The sequence below is a fragment of the Macaca thibetana genome, chromosome 4 (assembly GCF_024542745.1).
Source record: "Macaca thibetana thibetana isolate TM-01 chromosome 4, ASM2454274v1, whole genome shotgun sequence".
Classification (NCBI taxonomy): domain Eukaryota; kingdom Metazoa; phylum Chordata; class Mammalia; order Primates; family Cercopithecidae; genus Macaca; species Macaca thibetana.
In genome coordinates this window covers 157,568,794-157,579,494 of record NC_065581.1, presented here as the reverse complement: position 1 = coordinate 157,579,494, position 10,701 = coordinate 157,568,794, and the positions used below count along the sequence as shown (strand labels likewise).

Genomic DNA, 10,701 nt, shown 5'->3' with positions numbered 1-10,701 from the left:
TTTTAAATTACTGAAAAGAATTTTAAAACTATCACACAGGTAACCTCCTTAATATCTTTCCCAAGTCATTCCAGGTCCCAAGTAGCCATGTGGCACCTAGGAGGACTGTGAAGGTCAAGGCCTGTGTAAGTCCATCAGGACAGAAGCCAAAGCTGTCAAAACTATACCTGGCATATCCAACCCCTCCCAAAATAGCCAGGAGGCTAAACAGGGAAAGTAGAGGAAGAAGGGACCATAGTGGGCTTGATTCTGGCTTGTAGCTGCTGGTCCAGGCACTAAGAACATGTCTCCAGATGTCATCATAGTCACCTATCCAGAACCCTGAATCCAGAGACCCTAAACCAAAGAAATAAGTTCACAGTCAAATCAAGCAACTATCTAATTATATTTAACTGAAATTTAAAAGCCATTTCTATCTTACTATTTTTAAACTAGCTTTACTTACTAAATATTATGTACACATAATCCATATAGACATACAAACACACAAAAGCAGATCTTATAGTTCTCATAAAGAATTTTCATTTTGCAGCTTTTAGATAGTTTTTCTTTTCCCCATTTGGTCTATCAGTCTTCCAATTACCTAGTTCATTGCTCTAAGCAATTGTTAACTAGGCATCAAATTTGCATTTATAAAGGGACAACTCTTAGGTGGAACAAAAAAATCATGCTTCATAAGCACAGAAATAAGATATTAGGCCTAAATATTGCATCAAACCACGGGAAAAAAAAACTACTCAAATAAAAGTTCACTTAAGACACAATGGCCAGAAAAGCACCTTAAACAAAGGTATGATTTATTTTGTAAATTTAAAAGAATGATAAGAGTTTCTAATATACATAGGAAGACACCTTTAATAATGGAGATTTCCTTTATAGATGTAAATTTATTTTACAAAAGAGTTTCAAGATAGCCAATTACATGGCCAACCAGAAAGGTATATTTTAGTTCAATAAGTTGTTCTTTTTAACTTAGCTACTGTTTCTGAGCTAAAATTACTAAGCTCAGGGTAATGGATACAGCCCATTAAGAAAGAGGGCCAAGAAGCCATTACCTACGCCTGGCTTCTGCATGGATAGATCTGAGCAAGAAGCAAACTTATTTTAGTTGAGGGCCTACCTTTCATAAACACTTTATCTAAGATAGCTGTCTTTTCACCTTCGGGGTGGGATAGTAACTAAGCCAAAAGGTTAACAGATTTAATTTTTCTTATCAATTGATCACTTAAGCTTTTTATTTGCCTTTCATAAAATTTTTAAATAAAAACACTGAAATCTTTTTTGAAGCTTCTGCCTATCACTAGATATCCTTAGGTGAGACTCATTTGGGAGCCCTCATTTTCAAATGCATTTCTTCAGTGCATATTGATCATTTGGAACATTTCACTCTGACTTATCTTTAGTAAGATTTCACCATTTCTGTAAGACTTTGCTGCTTCTGAGATCTAATGCTTATGCATGTATAAGCCAGAAGGAACTCAGTTCTTCAGAAATTAAAGATTCCATTTTTACCTCAAATATTAACTTTGGCTCTCAGTTTCCCTTAGCCAATAACTTTTTTCCCTACCTAAGCACACAATAAAAATGAAACAAGGGAGTAGAACACAAAAATCCCTGTGAAGTTCCAAAAGCCAAATTTTACAACCCTGCAATATTGTCGTTTACTACCAATTTCTTTCTGACCCAGACGGATATAAGAGACCCCTAACTGGACCCAAGCCAGTTTATTATTGGATCCAATTCGATCCTTGACCCAGTCCAGTTCCTATCACAATTTCCAAACCCAGTTTGCATCAGAAACTTACTCAAAACAACTTGGAGAGCTCAAAACACAAATCCAGGGGGCTTCAGAACCCGAGGGATAACTCAAGCATGATTCCCAGTTGCTCCAAGAGTGCAATGGACACAACGGGCCTGGCAGGTACCTCACTTTGTCACTCAGCCCTCCTGGGGGTCATTAGAAGCTCTACCTTGGATCCCACTGACACCATCTATTAAAAGCAAAACTTGAGCTGAATTAAGTTTACAGAGTTTAATTGAGCAAAGAATGATTTGCAAATCAGGCAACCTCTCAAGCCAGAGCAGGCTTAGAGACTCCAGAGTAGCCACTTGGTGGAAGAAGACTTATGAACAGAAACAGGAAAGTGACATACAGAAAAAAGAAGTGAGGTACAGAAACAGCTGAATTGGTTATAGATTGCCTGATTTGAACACGGTTTGAACAGCTGCCCGTCTTTGATTGGTCAAAACTTGGTAATTGGCACAAGAGTAAGCTACATCTGTTTACATCTTCATTTAGGTTATAGTTCACTGTGTACAGAGAAACCTTTAGGCTGAACTTAAAATATGTAAGGGGGCAGCTTTAGGCTAAATTTGATTTAACAAATGCAATCTCCTTTTCTGAAAGATCACTCTCAAAATTGTGAATATTGGTGTCTGTATCCATTGTAATTTTTTCCTTTAACAAAGCTCTTTGTGTTTATTGTTCTATAAAAGTGTAATTATAGATCATTCACGCTCCTAAAACTTCCCGGGTGAAGAGATGCAATTCCTCTTCAATTACCAATTTGGTAACTTTCCAAACTCATTCTGCTGAAACTCCAAAAGCTCACTTTAAAGAAAATGCTTTAGTAGTGGATGTTAATGTCTTTTGAAGCTAAATTTACCTCGAGATTGTTTCTCTACATTAACACAGGCATCTTTTGAGTAAAGAAACTTCTTTAAGAGAAAATCATTTGGCATTTTATAATTTCTATACTGATTTTCATGGGGTCTAAACCCATAAACTCAAATGTCCTTTTCCTTATTTAACATGCTTTCTGCTCTGTATCATTATAAAACTGAGATTTGTGTTAATGAACTTTCATCATGGGAAGCTTCTATGAAGAGTAGGAATACAGGTGTAATGTTGGCTCATACATTCTTAAGTAACTCATAAGAGCTTATCTTTACTGAGTCCTGGCACAATGCTGAGGAAAGGGATCCTCACCTCAACCCTAGGAGGTTGGTTTTATGACCTCTGTTCTGCAGATGAGGAAACTGAGAGGTTCTAAGAAGACAACTAAGGCCTCTAAGGGGAAATGGCTGTTGAATGATGGCCAGGGTTTGATTCCTAGTCTGGGCCAGACCCCAAAGTTCATTTTTCTGACTCCTCCCGCTTCCAGATTTATGCCACCACTCCCCACAAGTAACCAAGAAGCACCCCCTTCCACACCCTTGCAGCTGTCCATTTTTTCATGCCTTTAGAATGAGGATTCATGGTGGTTAATATGGAGTTTGCCAGTCCCCAAGGCACTTACAGCACCACTCACAGGACAAATAACTGGCCCAAGGGAGGAAAAGTGTTCAAGGGAGGGCATCTGCCCAGCTCCCAACAGAGCCCTGGTTCTCTCCTGAAGTTAACAAAGCTTTAATAGTGACTATTCGGATTCCTTTTTGAAACCCAATACGCTTGACAGATGATCCTGGCTTCAGGCCTCTCCTGAGTTTCCACATGGCTGGGATTACTTAAACTGCAGTGACAATTCAGGGATTTGTCTGTTTCCAAGCACACTGTGAAATGGAAAGTTTGTTGGCCCCTCCCACCCCCACCCCACCCCACTACCTCCCGTCTTTTTTAATCCCTGGCCGAGGATGCAGTTGCAGGATCCACTGCCACCAAAGCAGAGCAGGGTCCCTTGTTTGTGTTCAGCTGTGGGGCTGTGTGCAAGCCAGTGGGGAACACGTGAATTCAGTTCGCTGCATCCAGCACCGTTGCAGGTTTTTCTGGACACTGTTTCAGAGCCTTGGATTTTCTTCCCTGGGAAGTTTGGTTTGCACAGGACGGCACGCTGTTTAGCTTGGATGCAAAGACAGAAACAAAGCTTCATCATGCCCCCTGGGGTCTGCTTTATAGCTCTCTATGAAGAGAAAAATCTATTTACCATGCTTGGAGACAAGAACGTTGCCTTGAGGCTAAAGGGCAGATTCCCCAGGAGACGTTGGAAGGATTTACTTTTAGTGTAAACTTTGCTTTGCTTCAAAGCTTGTACTTTTGGAAATTTCAGATTTCACTGTGTATATGTGAAGCCCAGTCCAGCTTCTTTCAAGAATCGACCTGCACTTCCCCGAAGTCCTGATTCCTGTATTCATTCCCCAGTCGAGCCCCTTCCATCTGTAGTCAGGGGAAGGATGGGCATATTTTCTTCTGAAATCCTTCCCGAACTGCTATTTTCCTCTTTTTAGTGCCCAAACACTAAAAACATAATGGTAGAGAGAGAAGTACATGTATCAAAATCAAAAACAAAGTCCAAGTCCTGAGTGTGGCTTTGAGGGTTTTTGTTTTTCTTCTAAGTGAACACTCTGTTCTTGTTCTTATAAAGTTAAGGTAAAAATTGAGATTTATCCACTTCCTTATTTGTTAATTCAATCAACATATATTAAACAGGTCAGTCTGTGAGCTGTGTCCTGAGAATCCTCCGACACGTGCCGCCATGAGAGGGAACACGTGCACACACACAGAGGAGAAAGACACGTGGAATAAACAACCGTAATAACTGCAAAGAGAGCAGTGAGGGGACTTGTGTGCAGGATGGGCACCAGCAGTGTTCTCCTGGGTTCATGTGCAGCATCTGTCATCAAGAGGTGGAATCCATTTCCCCTCCCCTGGAACCTGGGCTGCCCAGACTTTTGGCCAACAGGATTCGACAGAAGAGCAAATGTGCTACCTCTGAGCCAAGACTTCAGGAGGCTTTATAGCTATCATGTTCACCCTGTTGGAGGTTAGACCTGAGGTGGAGACCCAGGCTAGAGCATTGACTGGTGAGAGGTCACGTGGGAAGAGAGAAGACACGCAGATGAGGATGCAGCTACCCCAGCCAACACCACGTGGAGGATTGATGCGCCTTCCCTGTTGCACCCTGCCCAGACCCTGAAGCACAGCCTCACAGGCAACAAGAACGTGTGGTTTTGAGCCACTGTGTTTTGGGGTGGTTTGTTATACAGCAACTGACAACTAAAGCAATACTGAGAGTAACCTATGTAATATGGAGTAAAGGGAAAATATGATGAATTCTGCATGGCACATCTGGAGTGTCTCCCTGAGGCTGTGATGTGCACTGTGATGGCAAAACACCTTATCAAAAGTTGCTATTGTCAAGCTTTCAATTCAGGAAACTCATTCGTGTACAGCAACAGCGCACCCCCCTGCTGACGACACAATAGGTGCTGTGCTCGGCACCTCACACTCACCTCATTCAGGACTCTCAGCGCCCTCCCGAGGCAGGTGTGTGAACATCATCTCTGCTCTACCAGTGGGAAAACTGAGACTGGCGGGAGTGCGTGTGGGGACTGGGGTTTGAGCAGCTTGTCCATAGTCACACAGCTCGTGAGTGACATGACAAGGAATCACTTCCAGGCATTCCAGCACCATTATTAGGGTTTTTGTCTCCACATGTCTCTGCCTAGAGATGGCTCAGGACAGGAGCCCTGGCTTTGCCACTTAAAGATTCAATGGGCCTTTGGTTAGCCGTTTAGCTGCTCTAGGCCCAGCTGTCAAATCTGTAAAAGCAGGGAGTCGGATAAGCTCAATGATTTTCAAAGCGTGAGCCCTGGCGCTAGAGGGGGCCACTGGGACCAGCAGAGGATGGAGGTGGTACCTGCTGCTTCTCCCTTGCTTGGCCAGAGGCAGCTCTCCTTGTAGCTGATTCACATAGTGGGAGACACTTAAGAGTTATTTTGAGGAGAGTGTTCTGCTGATGAAGACATATTTGAGAACCACAGGCCTGGATGACCACCAGGGTCCTGTGATTCTGCAACCTGATAGGCTGGGCCTCAGCAGCCCAGTCCCTCACCTACAGAGCTGGTCTTTTTAATGGATTAGGAAGCACCCAGTCTAGGAGGCTGGACACAGCTCTCACTCTGCCCGCAGCTCTGTGGCTTTCAGGCCCCCTTCTCCCTTGGAGCCCCTGTCTCCTTCCTCTTCTCCTCCTTTCCCACTGAGCTCCTGCTTCAATTTGATGTCGGTGTTCCTCCCCATTATCCTGGCAGTGCTGGTCTTGAACTAGGTACAATTTCCTAACTAACGAGGAAAAGCAGGCCTTGTGGGCATCCTGGTATTGCTCACGTCTCACAGCTTAACTTTGATGCCCCGTTGTGCGGGAGGGTGAGCAGGAAAACCAAGACCAAGACCCCGTACATGCCTGGCAAGGATGGGAAGACATAGGGGCGAGGGAGACCTGTCGGGCCCCAGATGGACACAAACTGGGCTAGGACTGGGGAGAACCAAATTCCCTTGGCTCTGACATTCATCTTCATGTGGCTTCAGGCAAGTCACCTTTACAAGGCAAAGATAATCCTATCTGTTCTTTCAACATCATAGAATAATTATAAAGATTAAATGAAAATAGGCCGAAGTTGAATACTGCATATGCATGGAAAATATCATTATCTCTAAATGATAACTGTATATTATGTAGAGAAAATTTATTTCATGAAGCTGTGGCCTTCTTTGTTTTCTCTTGTCATTTTTTGTCAAGAGAGAAAACAGGACAAAGTGAAAAATATTAATCTTTTTTTCTAATACTTTATTAATAAAAGGCAAGTCCTAAATTATTTTGCTGCACAGAAAAGAAATAATCGATTTGGTATTATAACATTCAAACAAAAGGTCAATGGTCAGTGATTCTCCTTTCCTTTTCAAGAAAAGCCTTTGGAAGTTCTTCCCTCCAGCAACCTCGCAAGTAAGGTGTTCAGAGCATCTGAACGGACCCTGGAGACGGCCCCAGTCAGTAACAGTGGATGGGAGAGTGGCTGGCCATAGAAGTGGACTATGTTTCATGGGACAAAACGTGGACAACAGATCCCGCGGTAGGGACACTAACACCCTGTTTTGACAGAGCAAGTCAGAAAGCATCAGCTTTCTGTGTTTTCTGAGTAATTCTGCTGGAGGAAAGGCCCAGGACCTCAAGGCCGGCATCTGCTGAGGCAAGAATGCTCATCTGAGAGAAGATAAAACTAAGGAAGTTTGTGTTGGATGTTGGAACTGGGACACGTGTTTCTTGGCGGAGAGCAGCACCCACAGAAGTGCAGTTACACTCACCAAACCCCTGCGGAAACAGCAAAAGCTGGAACGACAGCCCGCTACTTTGAGGTTCGCCTCCCGCTGACATGTTTTCCTATGGTTCGAGCAGAAACTTCACGTGTCCTGGAGTTGACAAGAAGGGTGCTTTTCTGCTCTCATCACAGTTGTCTAAGGGACCAGTGACAGACGAGGACCCCAGGCCCAGAACAAGTTTTGGGAGGGGCTATGCATGTATCTGGTTCCCCAGCCCTGGTGCCGTGGAGGTCTGAAGCACGTGGCATCCTTCAAAGTCAGTTTGCTCTCCTACTCCACCTGCAGGGCTGACTGCAGTGCCTGCTACATAGTTTAAAAACATATTAAAAATTTTATATATATGCTTTCACTGTGCCAAAAAGCTTTTCTTTTTCTATTCTGGACTCTGAAATACTTTATCATTTTTAAGGAAAAAATGTAGATATGGAAAGTTCAAAATACCCCTGCCCTATTTCCTGTGCTGCCTCTTTAAGGCCATGCCTGTGCTTCCCCCAGGCTCAGAGGAGCTGCTGCACTGGGGAGAAATGTCCCCAGGGAAGCACTGTGTGAGGTCAGCAAATACTAGAAAAGAATGGAGACATTTTCCTTTACTTCTTGTATTTTGCTCTTTAACGGATTTTTTCCCCCAAATTGGGGAACTTTTTAAACATTGGCACAGGCTGTAAAATGCCCTTAATTAAAGTTTTGTTAAAAGAAGAATTTTGGACAAATTAAATTTAATCGGCAAAGAATGATTCGTGAACAGGGCAGCTCTGAGAATAGGCAGATTTGTGGACAGAACATGGAAGTGAGGCACGGGGCTGCTCTGCTGGTTACAGCCCAGTCTCAGCCTTATTTGGGCGTGGTCTGATCAGCAGACCATGCCTGACCGAAGCTAGGCTGCTGTGATTGGCTGAGACTCAGTTATTGGTTTGTTTGAGTGGAATAGTAATTGTGGTTTTTGCATTGTTGGAATTTGCCGTTTGATATTGGAATACATTCTTTAAAAAATGTTATGCTATACATCATTTTGATGGGCATTTCTCACTTTATTATTTATTTTTTTGCTGACACTTATTACTTGCTGTTTATTTTAGACTATGGAAATGATGTTAGAAAAAAAGCATTTTTTTTTTTTTTTTTTTTTTTTGAAACTGAGTCTTGCTCTGTCACCCAGGCTGGGGTGCAGTGGCACGATCTCTGCTCACTGCAACCTCTGCCTCTTGAGTTCAAGCAATTCTTCTGCCTCAGTCTCCAAACTAGCTGGAACTACAGGCATGCACCACCACACCCAGCTAATTTTTGTATTTTTAATGGAGATGGAGTTTCACCATATTGGCCAGGCTGGTCTCAAACTCCTGACCTCGTGATCCATCCACCTCAGCCTCCCAAAGTGCTGGGATTACAGGCATGAGCCACAGTGCCAAAAAGCAAATTTGTGCGATATTCTTATGTGAGTTCAAAATGGGTCGGATCATCAACAACGCATTTGGTCCAGGAACTGCTAACAAATGTACAGTGCAGCAGAGGTTCAAAAAGTTTTGCAAAGGAGATGAGAGCCTTGAAGATGAGGAGTATAGTGGCTGGCTAGTGGAAGTTGAAGACGACCAGCTGAGAGCAATCACCGAAGCTGATCCTCTTACAACTACGTGAGAAGTTGCTGAAGAACTCAACATCAGCCATTCTAAAGTCATTCGGCATTTGAAGCAAATTGGAAAGGTGAAAAAGCTCTGTAAGTGGGTGCCTCATGAGCTGAGGGAAATTTTAAAAAATTGTCGTTTTGAAGTGTTGTTTTCTCTTATTCTGTGCAACAATAATGAACCATTTCTCAATCGGATTGTGACATGCGACGAAAAGTGGATTTTATACGACAACCAACAATGAGCAGCTCCATGATTGAACCAAGAAGAAAATCCAAAGCACTTCTGAAAAGGCAAACTTGCACTAAAAAAGGTCATGGTCACTGTGTGGTGGCCTGCTGCCGGTCTGACCCACTACAGCTTTCTGAATCCCAATGAAACCATTACATCTGAGAAGTATCCTCAGCAGATCGATGAGACGCACTGAAAACTGCAATGCCTGCAGCCAGCATTGATCAACAGAAAGGGCCTAATTCTTCTCCATGACAATGCCCAACCACACATGGCACAACCAATGCTTCAAAAGTTGAACGAATTGGGTTACAAAGTTTTCCCTCACTATTTACCTGACCCCTCGCCCACTGACTACCATGTCTTCAAGCATCTTGACAACTTTTTGCAGGGAAAACACTTCCACAACCAGCAGGATGCAGAAAATGCTTTCCAAGAGTTTGCTGAATCCCTAATCTAGGATTTTTATGCTACAGGAATAAACAAACTTATTTCTCATTGGCAAAAATGTGTTGATTGTAATGGTTCCTATTTTGATTAATAAAGATGTGTTTGGGCCTAGTTATAATGATATAAAATTCATGGTCCAAACCACAATTACTTTTGCACCAACCAAATAGAAAAGCACTCTACTACATTGGGCTGTCAGATCCTTTAAGTGTTAAGTTAGGGGGTAACCCACAATAGGGAGGCAGCCTCAGGCCTAATGTAGTTTAGTTACAGTTTCAACATTGGAATACAGTTGTACTGTTGATTAGTTTAAAGCCTCTTCTCTCTGAAAATGAAACAGATGCATTCACATAGACAGATGCCATTCCCCTGGAAGCTGGCAGGCATTGGGCTTCGCTGCCATGCGGGCAATTTCCATAAGACATCTTGTTTCTATAAGACACATCAGTGTCCCAAAGCTATGGAAGAGTACCAAAAGCTGAAAGGCACCAGAACCATTAGGGGGAAGAGAACTGCCTCTGCCGGGTGCTCGCCTCAAGGTAGCTCCTAAAATTGATGTGTTGAGTTTCACAGATGTCTAGCAGGGCTCACTGTGTACTGGGGCCTCATCACAGCACTTAGTAAATGTGACCTCAACCCCCATAACAATCTCACAAGGCAGGTCCTGCTATTATCTCCAGTTTGGAAGAGGAAATCTAAGCATGGAGAGGCTAAAAACCTTGCCCAAGGACACACTGCTCCTAAGTGGCTGAGCCAGGGGTTTGGCCAAGAGGCATCTCTTAAACATCACATCATGGTGTTGACAAGCAAAGTCCAAAATAAGAACATGTGCTTTCTGAACACATGCACGTCACGGGAAAGGCTTCTAAGAGGGTGGAAGTCAATGCTAAGCAGAGATAACCCTTGTCAGAATCTTTTCATTATGCAGTGTCAGCTATGACTTCCCATCACCAGCATAAAGGCCACCATCTCAAAAAGAGTGCTAAGTGACCAGCAACACCAGTAGTAGGGAGAGTAAATCTCTTGAGGAGAGAAACCCCAGGTCTTTGTCTCTTTTTAGGGTAAAAGAAGGAGGAAGAATTGGCAAAGTAGGGTCTGGGGAAGGCTTGGTTTCATTATATTCTGAATCCTCAGCCAAAAGAGTCTCCATGACTGTTATTGCTGTCAAATGGAAGGTTATTTCTTTGTTATTTAACCTTGTTCTTCCATTAAGACATGAGAGGCTACACTGCGGTGTTAGGTTTGAGCTCTAACCACATCTTCATCACCTGGTGCACATTCCTCACCTTGTGGTCCTGCTGATCCCAA

The 10,701-nt window shown here is 43.2% G+C and overlaps 1 pseudogene; it reads left to right on the top strand.

Moving 5' to 3' along the window:
* Nucleotides 1–8,482: 8,482 nt before the first annotated feature.
* On the top strand, nt 8,483–9,484 carry LOC126953472 (histone-lysine N-methyltransferase SETMAR-like; annotated as a pseudogene).
* Nucleotides 9,485–10,701: the final 1,217 nt, after the last annotated feature.